General features: G+C 31.7%; 1 protein-coding gene and 1 long non-coding RNA gene across 8 annotated transcripts in view; one reads left to right on the top strand and one right to left on the bottom strand.

The window, feature by feature from the left end:
• The window catches only part of LOC107998451 (RNA-binding protein Musashi homolog 2), a 177,844-nt gene that overhangs the window by 96,039 nt on the left and 62,739 nt on the right, over positions 1-19,066 (bottom strand). The window lies entirely within an intron of this gene.
• Positions 7,680-17,775, top strand: LOC133666396 (uncharacterized). Of its 2 annotated transcripts, XR_009830482.1 has the most exons (3): positions 7,680-13,661; positions 13,744-16,478; positions 16,537-17,775. It is a non-coding gene; the product is annotated as an uncharacterized LOC133666396 (long non-coding RNA). The 2 variants fall into 2 exon arrangements; XR_009830481.1 differs by having other exon boundaries at positions 7,680-16,478.

Raw genomic sequence — 19,066 nt, 5'->3', positions numbered from 1 at the left:
TTATTATTAACCGAGAAATTATTATTATTACCGTTTTTTGTTTAATTTATAAGTTCAACGTTGAATTGAATTATTTTCTTTTTTTCTATACATAAAAATTCCTCGCGGTCGGCAGAGATATATAAAGTTTATTTGCTTAACAAATATATAGTTTTAATTAAATTCGCATGAATTAAATAATAGCGAAAGCTAAACGTCAGAAAAATATTCGGTGAGACAAGTTGTTTTAAATTTTATACATATTCATATATATATATATATATACACGCACGAGATGCATAACCATGAAAAATTGGATTATTACGCGATTACGAACAATCGTAAATTGAACGATGCTTGAATATATTTTATCGAATTTACACGAATCTATTGATTTATCGAAAATTAATCAGTTTTTCATTCAAAAAATTATAATTTTCTCGATACCTTTTTTCACCATTGAATTTATCGTTGATCATTCAAACGTGCGAGAATGAATTTTTTTTATAATAAACATTTTTATTTTTAGCGTATATTTAATTTAAAAATATTTTTGCAGCATTTTGATTCATAATTACAGGTACAGATCACTTACACTCGATTGTTGAGTCGCATTGAATCACTATAATAATTTCATTCTCTTTTGAACGACGACCGAGAGTTATCTACAGTGATTGTAGATATCGTCGGGATATTCATATTCATATAATCTATATTTACATACAACATGGAACTCCATGTATGAACGAAATTTTAATCACACTTAAACTGATTAACTTCAACCGAGCTTATTGTGAGTACTTTATGCGAATATATTTTTATGCGATATAATTAAAAATTAATTCTATGAATCTAAATTTATTTAGACTTGATACGCATCCGTGAAATCCTTTTATATGTAAACATGAATTAATTAGACGAAGCGTCATCGGACAGATGGAGAAATTAGGCGGATTATTATGTGAATACGCGTGCTTGTCTCGCGGCATATTCGAATAAATGGAGTTTTGCTGTAACAAGCTGCGATTTTTCGTTCAATTAATGAACACGAGTTCGTACGAAAACGTCTCGATTTAAAGACAATTTTAATAACAATAATCGTTGCTTTTAATGAATTTAATTTTTTATTCATTTTGCATCACATGCATAATTAATTAATTATATCGTATTAAGAATATTACTATTTTAGAGTGAAATTTTTTTATTCTTTTTAATTTTGAAATTCATATATAATTGAAATTGTGAAAAGAGATTCTATCCCAATCATAGTTATGGATTGATTTTATCGAAAGGTCCTTTCTTCTTCTTACATTGAATCTCTAACAATATTTCTGGAAACAGCGATTCGACTCGTCGTATATCGCGCAAAATATATATTAAATAAACACAAGGAATTTTAACATTATTGAAAATTCAATAAGGGGATAATCTCCGTCGCGATATTATATTAACGCTAGTCGCTCAATTAAAGTCAAAGTGGAATTTTTAATATCAGTCACGAGATGCATGTGAGTAAAAATATGATCAATATCGGGGGGAATACGATACGCCATGGATATTATGATCATTAAGATGAATCGAGAGCGTGGTGGAACGGTAGTGGCCGTAAATGGCCGAGTCGCGAATCACGTTCACTTTCTCTATCGAATAGGAAGTCGTAAATCCCCTTTACTATTTTGCATCAATATATCTGGCTCGGAACGAAGCAACCGTGGTGCACGTTTACGCAACGCGGTGTGCGCGCGCATGCGCGTGACAAGCGTTCCCCCAACAAACGTAACAAATTCCGAATCGCAGCATTTCACGATTTAATATTCAAAAGTGAACGTTAAACGTTAAGCTCGGTCGGTAATCGTATTAAAACAAAAAAATTGTGAATTACACTGTTCCCGGGAATAACACGACGACGAGATGAATTATGACTGTGACAACGCCGTTTGAAATTTGAGATTTACATCGGGATAATTAGTGAATAAAATTTCACTTTGAATCAAACCAGCTCGAATCGTCGATATAGTCGTCGAAGATTTGCACGTGATTATATATGTATGTTTTATATAAAGGGAGTATTATTCTTTAGCGCTTTAAGAATACTTTTCAAATGTAACTTTTTAATCCGTGAAATCCAGAATTGTTCAATTAAGAGGGATTATAATTAATGTGAAGAAATTAAATAAATAATTTTGAGAAATCATAAGATAAATCTCTATTAGAAGCAGTAAAAATTATTAAAATTAAAAAGGAATAGTTTTAATATAACTTGCAACGATGCATTATTACTTTTAACAATTTAAATATTGAATTCAATCTTTTTCACTGCCTTTCAAATAAACTAGCAATCTTTTTGTTCCTTTTTTCCTCCAGCGTTCTATATTTTTCTTAAGCTTATTTCTTAAAGCTTTTTCTTACGTTCTCCAATTATTTTTTTTTTCTTTCTCCTCATTAATATATTCTATAACAAGAAGTTGAAATAAGATTTTCATTTTTTCTCAGTTCAACTACTTTCCATCCTTACTTCAGCGCATCGGATAATTTTAGAATTTTTTATCGATAAATATCAACTAACAAATGGCCAATAATACATTTTATTTTAACATCTCTTCTTCTATCTTTTTATAAACATTATGAACACTCCAACGGACAGTTAATTGTGTCTCTCGTTCATTCTTTATTTCTCCTAACAAGATAAAATATTACAGAAATATACGATCCATATAATTCCAATCGATAGTAAAATATAAAAAGTACAAAGAGTATACACGATTTCCAAATGGCGTTATAAATAATTGAACGATAAATTAATATTATTTTTTTATAACCAAACTTGTTTCCTTGCGTCGTATCTGTTTGATGGATACGTATACGTCGTATAATCGAAATCGTAGGTCGTTCTGATAAAAAAAAAAAAGTCAATCTATCATTATCGTGACAATCGAGTGAACGAACGACACTAGCGAACGTGGGCAAACCAGAATGGGCACGGTTTCTCGTCGGCCGTGAGTGGTGTATCGTTTATAATATATCCACGTAAATACGATTTTCTCGAACTCGATCTTCTCCTCGAAATGCTATTTAAAATCCGTTTAAATTACTGTATCAACGTCCTTTCTAACTAAATATATTTCGAAGGCATAAAATATCAAGAAAGATTGTGGAAGGGGTGGTTCTTCGTAGCGAAAGTAAGCAAGGAATAAATTTTTCTTCGTTTAAAAATTAATTTTCGAAAGATAGTTTATTTAATAGTTTATCAATGAAACAAATATTCTTCACTTGTTTACCAAGAATAGATCTTCAAAAGGCAAAGTATGTAAGTTAAACTTATTATTCTTTTTATGTTTGTATGAAAATGCTTTATATGAAAATTTGCACTCTCTGCAGCCACGTGAAAGTGGTTCAAGTTTATCAATTGTTAAACGTTTTGGCGTTTTTAGAACACGAGAGGATTGCATTCATTTTGCACTATAAATAATAATTGCAGAAAAAATTATTCTTATTAAAAAAATAAATATTAATGATTTATAATCAATTAATAATAAAAAATTTTATAGAATTAAATGTATAAATTTAAATATAAAAAATATAATCTTAATATTAAAAATTATTAAACCATTATTAATCTTAAATATTAAAAAAATTTTTCCATGCAACTATTTATAGTTGCAACTTAACAAACATCGATAGATAATAAATAATAAATCATTGGAGTTGCATCGCACAATCTCGATTATTGGAGTGTGTTCATGTTATCCCCATCTACATTCAATATCTGTGCAATTAATGGAAATTCTCCTCCAATAGTGCAGTTACAGTTCTAAAGCGTGGAAACATTGTACAAATCTGTTTTATTTGTCATCATATATATATATATATAGATGTAGAGTAAATTGTAGAATAGATTGGACAAAAATTCTTCCTAATAGTTCAGAGATTTGGATATGAAAAAGATAAATTTTAAAAGATTTCCGTTAATTAAACAATTTCGAAACTAATGATTTTTTTGTTATAATGATTTAATATTTTGTCTCTTATATTTATGCATTAAATATATTTAACCCTCATAAAACGTCTCTTTCAAAATCATTCAATTTCAAGAACAAGCAAAATTACTATTTCGAGCGATAAATTTACCCGTATCATTTTCCTATACTATCTGTCTTATACGAATTAATTAAAATATTACATTTTTTAGAAATATATTAATAATAATTAAACCTTCAGAAAATAATAATTCTCTTCCAGAATTATTCTGGATAATAAATGATAATTGAAAAGAATCTTCCGATCTCTCTGATCTTTCGAGGAAGAAGAATGGCGAGAGAGAGAGAGAGAGAGAGAGAGAAAGAAAGGTTCATGTAATAGAGAGAGGATTCTTTTCGTAAAAGGAAAATCTCTATCCACAAAGTTTCAGGTAGAAGCGTATTAAAGGTGAACGGGTAAAGTGCGGGATCGTTACGCGGATGTCGGATAAATGTTGGGGAACGGAATAACATCCCGGCCGACTTTCGTCGGATCTATTATCCGTTCGAGCTCGCCGGTAATTGGCATGGCGTTTATGTCGAGGCTAAGAACATTATCGACGATTTACCCGGATCGAATCCGTCCACGTCGATTTTTAAAAATGCGCTTCGTGTCGTTCCTTCACCTCCGATGAATTCACCTCAAAACGACGGCTAAATAATTGCACGTTCACAGGCGTGATACTTTTCGTATTAGGCGAAATTAGATGTCAGTTTTGGCTAGGAGGATAAATAAAGTGAAATTATCGGCCGATACGATAGGAAACTGTATTTTCGATTCGGAAAAAGTGGAAACTTTCGAGAAGAAAATAATTTTAAAAAGTTAGTAAGATTTAAGTACGGTTATGGATAAAGAGCTTAGATTAGAAATTCGTAATTTATATTGTAGATTCTTATACATATTTACAAATTTTGCGTAAATCTGCATCTGTTAATATTTGCTATGTTCATGTTCGTAATTATTGGAAGATTCCATATTTAAAATTTATATTGTGATTATATAAAGTTTCACGTGACGTTAATTAAAACTTATTTCATTTATGAGTTGTGCTTCTGGTTTTAAACTATGACTTATTTATTAAGTTATAAACAATTTAATTTCTCGTTAAATGAAGCGAGATAACAAGTGAATACCAACGACAGTCTCTTTTCAATCTTGTAATAATTTAATAAATAAATATTAATCGACACATAGTGTATCAACTTTTTTCTTTTAATTTTTAGAATCGACCATTCGTATTATTAAATGTTAAAAATTAATAATAACAAAACTTGCAACTATGATTTCTATGTTCAAATATTTTTATACTCTTCTTAAAATATGCAATATGTTTCTATTAATAAATATTTTCTAAACATATATTTAAATCTGTTTTAAATATTATTTATATAATCTTGGTAATTTATATATATTCTATAACATACGTATATATCTACCAATCAATATTTATTACTTTTTTTAACATCATAATTCTCATCCATAACAGATTAAATCGAGAAATTTAATTGGATCGTTATTTATAATTGAGGAACAATGTCAAATAATTGACCAGTGATTGATAGGAAAACGTTGGAGATAGATTTGTTCAGAAACTAGTATAATTATCTCTTGGAAAATGAAGCGTTGCCAATTCCTTCCTCCTGTGAATTCCTCCTCTCTCTTTCTATATATGTATATACATACACATAAGTAAGTAAATACTTATCAAATTCTCTCGAAAACATTTGATACCTAATTAAATTCTGGATAATATTCCCTGTAGAGATAAAACGAGAAAAAAAAGAAGAAGTATCTTCGAACAGCTTCGTAAATGCTTCAACGTGAGCTTAATTCTACCATACAGTAGTAAGTACGAGCTTTAACCTCTTGACCCCGACATCCAACTAGCGTTGGAATGCTTTCACGTGCCACTTAATTTCGTACACGCCGAGTCTTTGAATTGTGTCAACGAGTCCTCCCACCCCCTCCTCTCCCCCCCTCTTTTTTTGAGAAAATAGAAAAAGGGGAGAAAGGGAAGAAAGGTCAAAGTAGAATATCTTTCCTTCGAGCCAAAAAGATAGATCGTATTTCTTTCTTTCTTTCTTTCTTTCTTAGTCTCGCTTAATCTTCTTGACTCGTTGAGTGAAAGGCGGAAGTTTTCGTTTTTTTTAACACGAATTCTATTAAAAAGTTATCGAAAATAAATAACAGGCTTTAAAATCTGATCGTGCAGAGCCTGTCTTCAATTAGTTTCGTTTCGTTTATAAAATTTTCTTCCTAATTTATAACGCACGTGTATCATCTTTCAATCTATATTATATCGATATAACGGATCGTTTAAAAAAATTTTAAATCGTTATATTTTTTTATTTCTAATTATAATTTCTGTCTAGTTTCATTTTACGACGAGGAAAAAGAATACGAAGAGATATAAGCGCGCAATATAAGCAACCATCCGTCTGAGGATGTCAAAGATATTCGCAAGGAAAAGAAAATGATAATATGCGTGGTTCCATTTTAAAATGTACGATACGCTTTGTAAAAACATTGTATACGAGATATTAATATATTCGTGGAACATGATATCGATTCCAGAGATTAAAAAAGTATGATGTAGGAAAATGTTGCTCATTTATCAACTTACATTATCTTCTTTTTCGTTCTAATCAACTTAAATTGCGAGAATAACGAACTTATAATTTAAGCGACCCTTTTTGTAGACCAACTTTTACAATTAACCTACAATTTTAATCTCTATCCATAAGTTGGTATAATCGAGAAAATATAGAATAAAATACAAATAGTGGAAAATTATTCAATAATACTCGTGGATTTTTATGATCTTCCGCAATGCGTATCACGCTGCTACAATATTTCTTGTGAAAGTCAACTTTTCTCCCGAAAGGAAAAACGAGAAAAGCTTGTTCCAAGATACGCGGGACTCGTACGCTCCAGGAGCAATTTATCGAGAATGTCCAAGTTTGTAAGTTCGAATCTCGGCCAGAATTACATCCAGCAATTTGAAGCTCGGCCAAATGATTAAACCCGCGTGCTATTACTAAAATTGTACTGGAAAAATTTTCGAAATCGATCGACGAAAAAATATTGCTTTCGTTTCAAGGAACGATCTTGTTCCGTCGAATTTCGACCGTTTCGATCGTTGTGTACAAGGAAGGAAACGAGATGTAATTACTTCGCGACGAAACCGCAGACGAACACGCAGGAATTTCAGAGAAATCTCTTTTTTCGTTCGCCGTCGTCGTCGTCGTCGGGGAATGCGCACGTTAACATAGAAATCCCCGATGAAAATCTTTTAATGTACCTTGTGTAGTCGCGAACCGCTCAGTGAAGCAATACACGCCAGACTTTTTTTCATTCTTCCCCAACAAAGGGATCGTGTTGCATGCGCCGCGCGCCGTTCCCAGCCTTCAAGAGGATGAAACCGCCGCGGAACGGGAATGGAGGAAAATCGAAAATAGTGGAAAACACGAGTCTTGGAAAAATCTGGAATGTTTCGCGCCGGAATAAAAATAGAGGCGTATTGTAGTCGTCAATTCGATGATATCTTGATAAAATTCTTAAAATTGTCTACTTCGATTCGTAACTTTTTTTTTCTTTTTCTTTTTCGTTAATCTAAAACAACTTGTGTATATACGTTGTTTGACGTAGACGTAATCTATCATTGGATAGATTAGTGGCGCCCTCTCTGCGATCAGTTTCTTTCCCTTCGTTCGTGGATCGTTCGTGGCTTCGATTGTCCGTTTTATTACATACGAAACGTTGGATATATTTGAAAATTAGTTAAAAAAATATTCTTTTCGAAGTTTTCGTTTTTATTCCTCTGTGTTCTTTTGGAAATGCGTGGAGAGATAGCTGAGAAAAGAAAGTGAAGGAAAATTTCGTAACGTAACCTAATCTAAAAGAATGATAATACGATGAACGCGTCGTTCGAAATAAAATTTTCTAAATGCAAAAAGTTATTTTCCAAAGATATAAAATGCTTGAATATCGAACAATCATTTCACGTGACAAGATCTCGAATATTATCCAAACGTGTGTATCGTCAACGAGATACATTTTTCCACGAAGAATTTTTATGAAGAAGGAAGAATGGGGGATTTTCACGGGACGAAAGAGCTCTTTTTTCGTTCGGTTACGCCACTGATTGCGTCACGAGACCATTTCGTCCCTTTCATCTTCACTCCACGTTCGTTGACGTCGTTGTGTCTGGACGAGTCCTCTCGACCTCCTCGACAGTTGGTCTTTCAGGTTCACAGGCGGGAACTAAGCACAGATTCACGACATTTCCGCGGCATAATTTTCTCTTCCATACACACCTTAAATCCGCGCCGTATTTCTCTTCCTCGCCGTCTCTCTATTTTTTCCCTTTCCTTTTTTTTTTTTTTTTTTCGATATTTTTAATCCACGAACCGCATATAGGTCGGTCGGCTTTTCGGCCTGTTGCACACGTCAATTGATAGCGTTGTCGTCGTCGACAAATCTATTATTCGAAAGTGGTGCAAAAGACAAGCGATACGATTTGACAATATTTTTTTCAATTCGGAAAAGACGAATGGACGAGTGTCGAGGATTAATAGAAAGGTAAATGTTTATTCAAATATTTAATCCCGTCAGTTCGAGCTTGAGTTTCGAATCGGAAATAAATTTCATTCGTCAATTTTTGCGATTTTTCCGACAATTGATAATTCCTTTACGAGTAAAATTTTCTAAAATTTTGTGTAATTATGCGATTTTTCACGATTAACAGATTGTAAATTATCTCGAGATGTATCGATATTTTAATATTTAATATAATTAAATTATAAAACTGAATTACTGTACAAATAAAATTAGTTACATTCATTATAACGAAAAAGTTCAATTTTATCTTTATTCTCAACATAAAATACACATGTAAGAAGGAAATACATATCAAGTATAAATTATAAATAAATAGGTAGAATTAAAATATTAAATACTATCATTTTTTTTCTATCCATTGAAGTAAAAATAAAAATCACAGCAGGAAAACTTAACTCTACTTCTATTCTATTTTTATTTTTTACGTCATTTGCTTAATAAAATAGAGGGGAAAAAAATGCATTTCAGAAATCGCAAATTATAATTATTATTTTAAAAATAAGATAATATTTTTCATATAAGTTTTCATACGAATCATCATTTCCAATAAATTTCTTTCTTATTTTTATCTTAGCAATCTTTATTCCTTTTTTTCTTTTTTATTTTGCTCTTGTTTCAAAACTTTTGTTTCAAAATTTTTATTTTAAAAATAATCGAGGATAAAAAATTGCGAATAAAAGAACAAAAAATACGTAAAGCGAAATCCATCCTACGGTTTTTCACTTTTCTTCCCGTTTTTCGTATCTCTTTCGCTCGATGAAATATTCTTCTCCCCCTCCCCTCCTCCCCAATCTATCGATGATCCACATTTTATTTTTAGCCCTCGAAGAATACTGACGCGATAAATTTGCTTTATCCTTAAGGATTTTTCTCATTCATCGAAATATCACGCATTAAAATTAAAATAAATTAATCGTTTAAGAATATATTTGTATTAAATGTGCAAATAAGCTGCTCTTCCTTTTTTTCCTCGATTAGCTTCGAATTACTTCTGCATTCGGACGATTATGCAGATATACTTCCTCCAGAAAAATATTAAAAATATTAGAATATTTAGAAAGGTACCTTTAAAAAATATCCCAAAAAGAATATATTATGGTAGTGAAAGTTCTGCTAAGGTAGCAAAAAATAATCTGATACGTATTTCAAACAGGAACAGTGAAAATAGTGATTTTACTTCGTCTACGAAAACGTAAGCGACTGAAGACGATAAGATGAACGCTCAGCCAAACCGTGAGACGTGTGATCGACATTCCTGTTGCTTGTGACGCGCTATTGCAACATCGTAATTAGCTGTGCAAACAAGTTCCTTTTTCCACGATCGTAATTCGATTACTTCCCGTTCGTGGCGCCACCTGAAACAGCGTTCTTTCGTTTTTAAGAAGAGTTTAAGAATCCCCAACGCTGTGCGACGATTTCATGCGGTACGACGTGCGAGAAGCATCTGCATTCTAGCTTTGGAAATGGTGCCCTGATTTATGCGATAAAATCTTGAATTTGGAGAAAGAAAAGGGAGAAGAGAAGAACTTATTTGCACGTTTATTCAGTATTTTCTTTTATATTATATTAGAACCAAATACGAAATAGAAAGATACACGTCGGTAATAACTCCTCTCTTTCTCACTCACCGCTTATCTGGATTCCCAAACTTTTTTCGTTTACGATTCGTTTAATTCGCAGCTACTACTATTACTCTCCAACACGGAATAAAAGGTGAGGCTGCTTTTATCCAATTGCAAAAGCGTGATAGTTTTATCACCGGGATGAAATTATGCTCTCTTCCCTCTCCCTCTTTTTTCCCTTCCCGTTACGTTTCCAACCCTTGTTCCGGAATCCTTCTGGAATTCCCTTAGTATCCAGGTTATAAAGGTTAATCCGAGGGAAAGGGAAAGGGAGCGTGAAAAGGAGTTTTTCGTTGTGAGAAAAGCGAGGAAAGTTGATTGGCCGCCACGCACGAAGTAACTTAATTGTGAGTTGTTTCGGTAACAAGAGGAGGGGGATGGATGAGAATCCCGGCGGAGAGATCAATTTTAACGAGGGAAAAGATTCGAAATTTCGAGGATTTCAAGAGCGGAGTATCGAAAAGATGTATATTTTAAGATCCCTCAAGTCGGAAATCATTTGGCGCGATAGAAAAGAATTTTGGTTTATAAAAATTATGTAAATGTGATTATTTTTTTGTTTTGGATATTTTATATATTTTTTTCTCATAAATGTTTTAATAATTTTATTAGCTCGAAAGGTATAAAAGATGTATCGAATAATTTTCATTTTTAAAATTTACTTGACGAGAGCTTGAATTAAAAATTGTGGATCAAAGAAAAAAAAAATGACGAATCGTAAATTTGGCTCGAAACACATAAAGCAAGAAGTTTGTCGTTTCCTTTCTCACGTATCCAAAGCTAGAAATCATTTTTATCGCATTGCATTATGTATACACGATGCGTCATTAATAACAGGACTCGATTAAGAAATTTTTCCAAAGAAATCGCAGAAAAGCTCGATTCCCTGGATTTTAAAATACGTTCAGATAGAAACCAAGATTCTGATCTGGCAAAATATCAGCATGTATCTCACTATGATTTATCAACTGTTTCTACAAACGCATCATTAACATCCGAAATATACGAGCGAATAAACGCCATGCTTACTGTCACAAGCGCAACAATTTCAAGAACCTTGTTGTTCAAATTCACATTCTATTCTAAACATAAAAAAATTCCAAGAAGAAGAATTATCCAAAATCGATCGAAGACTCGCGAAAAATTGATATGCATCGAGCGCGATAAATGCGTTTTATTATTCGTTCTAAAATATAAAAAAATTCCAAGAAGAAAAATTATCCAAAATCGATCGAGGACTCGCGAAAAATTGATATGCATCGAGCACGATAAACGCGTTCTATTATTCGTTCCTAGAAGAATTATCCAAAATCGATATCGTATAATGAAAACCAAAAAGCTTTGTTTTTCCACGCAACTCGACCGCGGCGATCGTCGATCAACGACTCTTCCTTTTCCTCCCTTCTTTATCCACTGATCAACTCGTGGTCTTACTCGAGCGCACGAGAGACAGACAGACAGAGAGAGAGAGAGAAAGAGAGAGAGATAGAGAAGGGGAATGGAAGCAAATAAGCGCGTGTACCAGCCGATGACCTACTATTGACGCTTTGTGGGCTCTGTTTTCAAGCCTATGTCCCGGCACAATGGAAAGTATAGCAACTCAAGACTGGCCTGAAAGGAGGTAACAAAAAAAAAAAGAAAAAAAAAGAAAGAAAGAAGACAGGGAAGGAGGAGAGGGGGGAAAATAGAGACAGAACGGCAAGAGAAGAAAGAAAAGGAGGGACACGACGGTAAGGTTCTTTCTTCCACGACGAAAAAACTGTGTCGTCCATTGTCGACCGGTGGAACCCATCGTGGAACAATCGCGATAATGAGAAAGCTACGCAGCCGAAGAGTTTCGCTGCTTTTCTCTCTTCACTCTCTCTCTCTCTCTCTCTCTCTCTCTCTCTCTCTCTCTCTCTTCGCCGTGTAACAGCCTTCCTCCGCATTTTTTTTTCCTTCTTCATATCCTCCAACCTCTCACCCCCTAGTCTCCCCCCACGGAATTGCTGGGTTTCCTTTTGTCTTCTTGGCCTGTGATTTTCATCGTCGTCGACTTTGGCACCGATTACTTTTATACGAAAAATCGAACGGGGTCTAAGAGAGATTTTCTTTATCGATCGATCTTGATTTCTTGACTCGGAGAAGAAGAAGAGTGGTATGGATTACGTTCGAATTAATCCATTAAATTCTTTTGGATAAGATCGCGCGTTGGTCGTTTTAGAGTCGGTCTCCTGTTTGAAGAAAACGGTGTGCATGCGGATTCTTTGGATAATAGATTGTTCAAATACAGATGTTTATTAAAAGATTATAGTGATGTTAAATACGTATAATATTATATAGTTTATTTCGAATAATTAAATCGTTTATATTTTAATTCGTTTTTTTTTTTTACATATATAAATTTACTGATATTTCATAGTATTAGAATTACAATTTAGAATATTTGTTAATTTTGATTTAATAATAAAAAGAAAAGCTTGTACTTTGGAAAGGTATTGATTAATAAAAAAAGAAAATTTTGTATATCTTTCCTTCGTCAAAGTAATCTTTAAAGAATTTAACAAAATGTGTAATTTAGTTTCTTAAAAATCGTTTCGATTTCAAATCAGTCGTTTTATTATTAAGATTAAAGAAAGTCTTCTAATGCTAAAAATTCTAAAGGGGAATAGAGAAAGTGGTTAAATAGAGAAATTCTTTTTTTATATAAAAGCGTTATTAATAATTACGCGTGTCGATGCAATTGTCGCCATCTCGAATAAACACGTAAATAATAGTATTTATTAAGTAATAACAGTATTTAGGTAAACGAGGAATTTCATTGCATTTTCCACTCTTGCAATCCTCTTGGTTTGCGTCAGCAAACTTTCTTTGATCTTATAATTAAAATTGAAATTGAAGGATAAAAAAAAAAAATTCTAACGCGAGTCAAATATTCAACAAACTGTGCGACAACTTGGATACAATTCGAAACAATTTTTATAATATACTCTCTTAAATAAAAAAAAAAAAATTGAAATCTTACATATTGTATTATTTAAAATTTTTATCAATCTTATTTACTCTTCTGTCACGCGATATAATTAATATTATTAATATTTATTTCTAGCAATTTAATGTATTTTCGTGATGCACTCATTCAAAATCGTAAAAATATGAATAATTTTTGACACATCCCTTGGCAGATATAAAACTTAAAATTGTTTCATCGATAATCAAAAATTCTTATTGTTCATTTTCACATATATGAATATCATGTAAAATTTATTCTCTGGGAAAAATAATTTTTTCGTTATTCGTTATTCCTCCATATATCGGGCATTTTGAAATATATCGGTGGACAAGGACAGCGAATATAGAATATTTCAAGATGCAGCACACTATAGAGTGAATCTTGGTCAAAGAATAGACGACTTGGCCAAGTTACTGCTCCGTCCCTTATAGGTACCACATGTTTGAAAAGTCAAACAACACAACACGCAAAACCTGTATGTATATCACGTATATACATAATGTCTCGTTTCAGTTATTCCAACTTGATGTTGAAATAATTTTGTTCGGAATTTTACTTCGAGGATTGATTGACATTATAGAATATACTACATATATTCTAAAATGAAAGAATAAAATTAAAAGAATCAAGAATCACGATAAAAAAGACGCTGATTATTCAATCTAACAATGAATGAGAAAATATCAAATGAGGAAAATTAAATTTATGAATACGTTATAAAATATAACGTGATATTAAAATGGAATATAATGGAAGACAAAACCGTTTGGACAAAGGAACTTTTGGACAGTGGAATGTATTATATAAGTTGTTACCAAATAACAGTAAATAGTTTCTTTTTAAGGGCACGTGAAAGTCAACTTTGTTTTTTTTTTCTTTTTTTAAATATCAGATGAATTATTGTATTTTAAAAATCGTTGTTTTAAGGATAACGATTTACGAAATGATTTCTTTTATGAAAATTATTGATGAAAAAATTATTACAAACGAATGTGCAATTTGTAATTAATTTTCAATTTCAATATTCTTATAATTTCTGTTTTTTTTTTTTTTTAATATATTGTGGAATTACCAATGTAATTACAGATACTTTTCTACAATCTAACCGCTTTCTAATTTCTCAACTATTTTTGATTTCGTTTTAATAATTAATACGAAACGCATGCTTATTTTTGAATATAATACATATATAATATGAATATATTCAACTTTACTTTCAAATTTAATTTTATTTTCATTGTTTAATTAGTGATAGAAAGGCATCTATATTTTCATCAAGGTATTTATTTTTATTGAAAATATAGTTAGCATACGATTTAAATCATAGAATGTTTAGATATTATACAAGTTTTGACTTAACAAAGATACTCAGTGACAAAATTGATACACATATTAAATGATCTTTTCTGTATTTAATTTACATATATAAATAACTGTTTTAAAATAAAACTAATTAAAATTAGAAGAAGAAGAAAGTGAAAAAATTTTTGTCACCAGAATATTATTATAATTCAATTGCGAATTATTAATTAAAAAAAAAAACAGTTAATCAAGAAAAAATTAATTTATTATCTTTACTATTTCATTCAAATTAATAGATAAGTTATCTTTAACAGTAATCTAATTTATACCTTTGCATTACGCAAAACTAGCATTTTAGCATATCCATACTTCACGCAAATTTTCTTCAAGTAATCGAAAGAAGAAGAAGAAAAAAAAAAAAGAAAGAAAATGAAAAACTGGAAGGATCAACTAGGAACGCTGAAGGATTAAAATAAGAGCGACGATCTAAATATAATCTAAATATACGTATGGGCAGCGAGTTTTCGCGCGGCAAGGATTATATAAAACAGTTTCAAAAAGAAAGATGGTGGAATACATCGAGCGACGAGCGAACGGAAGCCAGACGATAGTTCTAAGTTCCAAGTTTAGCCAGATGACGCGGTTTTAGCAAGGAGACACACAGGTCCGTTTCGTCTGGTATGCCCGTTTCTATATAATACTAAACATAGCGTGGAGAGCGCGATTCTCGTCTTTTTCTTGCCACCTTTCCTTTCCCTCTTTCTTCCTGCGTTTAACGCGAAATCCACGAAAAATCGATACCTCTCCCAACTCGCTAGTTTATGAAAAAGTAACATAAAGATTGTACTGTGTGTGTATGTGTATATATATATATATATATAGATTCAAGTTATCGCCACTTCCTCAAACGTCAGAAACACTCGTTTGGAAGCTCGGCTGTTCGAAACAGCGTCGACTCTGTAAAGTGTCCTACACAGATAAGAAAAAATATGGAGGGGGAAATCTCACGTGACCTATGTTTGATCTTCTTCGCGGAAATATATGAAAATAATATCCAGAAATTTGTTATAAAATAGTTATTTTTTTTCTTATGTTTATTTTTTTTTAGGAAGGGGGGGAGTATCTATGTATCGTTTTTTAACACATTGATGAGTAATTATTTTTTAATAATTATTTAATGAATGATCGAAAAGATTCGGTATATAATATTTGACAAGTTTAATATTCTATTAAAAGTCAACGAGCGTATTCGAAGCGTACTTCTATTTATTCTGTTTACATTATTTTCACTTTCTGCATTATTTGGCTCCGTTTCTCCACTTTTGATTGCATTCTCGTTAAATAGTCGTTTTTTATCCCTTATTGTAATTTTTTTAAATCTTCTTAACGAATATTATATGTGCACAATGATATATATAAACACACGTTCTATTATAATTTTTATAATCGAAAATAATTGAATTAAACAATACCCAATTAGTCACAATTAGTTTTCATCACGTTGTTACAAATTTATTTAAATATAATTAAAACGTATATTTGTATATTTCGATAATTTGAAAAATCGAAAATTCTCGAATTTTTAAATCAAATTTTGTTCGCGTTTCCTATAACAATTTTTGGAAATATTTTATACAACGAGGATAATTTCAGAACACTGAAATCTGGATATTTTTTTTAATTTAAAATTTTACGAATTTTTATTCACCTAAAAAAAGGGAAAATTATATAACGAAACTTGAAGGATTGATTTCACCTACTTCACGAAATGATATTCCATTAATGAAAAAAAAAAATTGTTCCATAATTGATGATCCATAATTTCACAATGTCTCATATAGAACGGAATTATCGTTGATGAACAACGACAAGTTGATTGACAACTTATTAATTGAATGTAAAGTGTACGAAGGCTTCTGAGCGGTTGGCTCTTTATGCTTATGGAGGTAATTAATTTATACGCTGTCGTAAACAATATAACGTTCAAATATGCTTTTTTTATAGCCATATGCACGAGTCCAATATCTAAAAAGGAATCAATTGTAATGACACGAAGCAAACGGAATAATGGTCGAAACAAACAAGCAGGGAATAGTTAAAAAATTGTGGAAAGGGGGACGTGTAAATATCTCGCCACAAAGCTTTAAAATCATTAAAAAGATTTCATTGTTCGACGTCATATAAAGTTAAAGAATAAACGGTTAAAGCTATAAATCATCGATTTATAGCTGCATATATTTATATACAAACGTCGAATTTTTTGCAAAGTATCTTCAACTCATTAACTCGTCGTGAGAGAGGTTTGTGAAAAACCTGTAACAACTTTTAAATGTTAATATAATTTTTCTGTTTTTCAAAAAAAAATTTGATATATATTTGATATATATGAGTATTTGTGCTCACACATTGTCGAGATTGTATAGATAAATAAATGCAAAAAGATAAGAATAATAAAATATTTATTATAATAAATAAAAATCCAAGCAAAAATAAATGTGAATAATCATATAACAGAATTAAAAACTGATTCAAATATTTTTGCGAGTTTATTTATTTTTACTTTTTAATTTATTTCAAATTCCAATAATAACTGCATATAATGATTGAATATTACGATATTTCTTATAACACGATTAATTCGTTCTATATTTAAATCATATTAATCAAAATTAATACAAAAAGAATGTGTTGGAAACACAAATTTGTGCCATTATCTAAGTTTATTAAATTGTAACATGTGCGATTATTAAATAAATCATATTATAAGAATGTATTGTGTTATTGGACAACTGTTGCAACTTTCACGATCGACAATATGGTGTGTTTGAAAAAGATTTGGCAATTGGCAATAAATGCCAATACACATATATCTCTATCTCCAATATATTTCTATCTCCTATATCAATTTCAATAACACAAACGATTTGGCAACAGTGTATCATAGCAATATGCGAATTGAAAATGAAAAATTGATATATTATACGAATTTCACTTCGATTAAATTTGCTCTGTACTTTAATTTAAATCCACGTGATTCAAAACTGAAAAAGCTATCTCAAGAGTTGTCATTTTGGAACAATGAGTAACAATCCAGAAGAGATCGACCGACTGGAATGATAAATTTCGACGGAAGTTTTTTCAGCATTGTCACCAGGATTGGGAACAATGTGTTACGATTGTAAAAATTTCTCCAAAAGAACTATTTCAATGAAGAATAATAATATATATTTTTCAGAAAGAAAATATTCTATATTTTTACAACGCTGTTACTTTTTACTTACCGCGTAATAATTTTCACGCGTTCAAATATTTTTGTGACCCACTGCATTTCATTAGTCACGAATTCTGAACAAAATTGCCCATTTTGTTCTATCGTAGAAAAATATGGATGAAATATGGAAAAGGAGAGAGAGAGAAAAAAGTACTTTATTTTTTACGTTAAATCTACTATCTTATCCTGCCGTCGAATTTAAAATTCCATGAACTGTCAGTCAGAAATGAAAATGGAATAAAAAATGCTATATTAAAAAAACTTTTTTAAAAAAATCTAAAATTTGACTTTCTTAAATAATATCAACATTTTCACTATACGTTAAAATAATTTAAATACCTTTTTTCATTAAGAATTATTGAAACATTTCCAAAAAAAAAAAATCAGAAACTCAAAGAACTTTAAACAACAACGAGATTACGATCAATACACTTAGATTACTTAAACTCCGAAGAAATTAAATATACGAAAAGCCAAAGATTGCACGAAATTCTGGAATTTCTTCCTCTCTCTTTCTCACTGTTGCCGTGACGACCAATATTCTCGAACGAAGGGCGAAATCAGTCGGAACGTTTACGGCTGCGTTCGATCATTAATCAACAGGAATCTTGGCAAGGGGATCCCCACGAAGAGCAACGCGATCATTTCAAGTTTCACGTTCACAGCCTCACCTTCGTCTAGGAACGATAAAACTGTCGGATCGACGCGTTATTATAAGCCCCGCGCCTTGATTGAATCATTGCGAGGTGTCTGGGAATGATCCGGCTGAAATAAACGGCAGCGAAACGACGTTTCGTGTAAATCTCGTGCGTGGAACAAACGTCCAATGATCCACGAGAAATTAATAGGAGGATCCCTCCGCGTAGGATCTTGTCTACCGGCTCAGTTGAACTCGTAGTCCCCCTCCGCGATGAGAAAATAATTTCTAGCCGACAACGAGGAGAGGGGAGAGAAGAGAAGAGGGGGTTTCTGAAGTTGCGGCTGAAGTTGCGGCGAAACGCTACGAATTTAACCGCGACATCTGCGCTAAGTTCAGTCTGCTCTCTGGCGAACGAACGAACCACCTAACGGATTCGAAATACGATGACAAGTCATATTTCTACGCGTGAAATTTTATTAGCGGTTTATTATCCGGGCCTCTAGAGAGGAGATTGTTATTCATTTGTACTGAAAGTGAACCGGTCGAGACTATTTTGTTATCTTTACGATAGAAATGTTATCTTCACGAATATAACAGAGTGAAAAAGGTTATAATTGTCGATA

The sequence above is a fragment of the Apis cerana genome, linkage group LG7 (genome assembly GCF_029169275.1).
Source record: "Apis cerana isolate GH-2021 linkage group LG7, AcerK_1.0, whole genome shotgun sequence".
Classification (NCBI taxonomy): Eukaryota; Metazoa; Arthropoda; class Insecta; order Hymenoptera; family Apidae; genus Apis; species Apis cerana.
The sequence above is the reverse complement of the archived record's forward strand: the minus strand, read 5'-3'. Positions and strand labels throughout refer to the sequence as shown.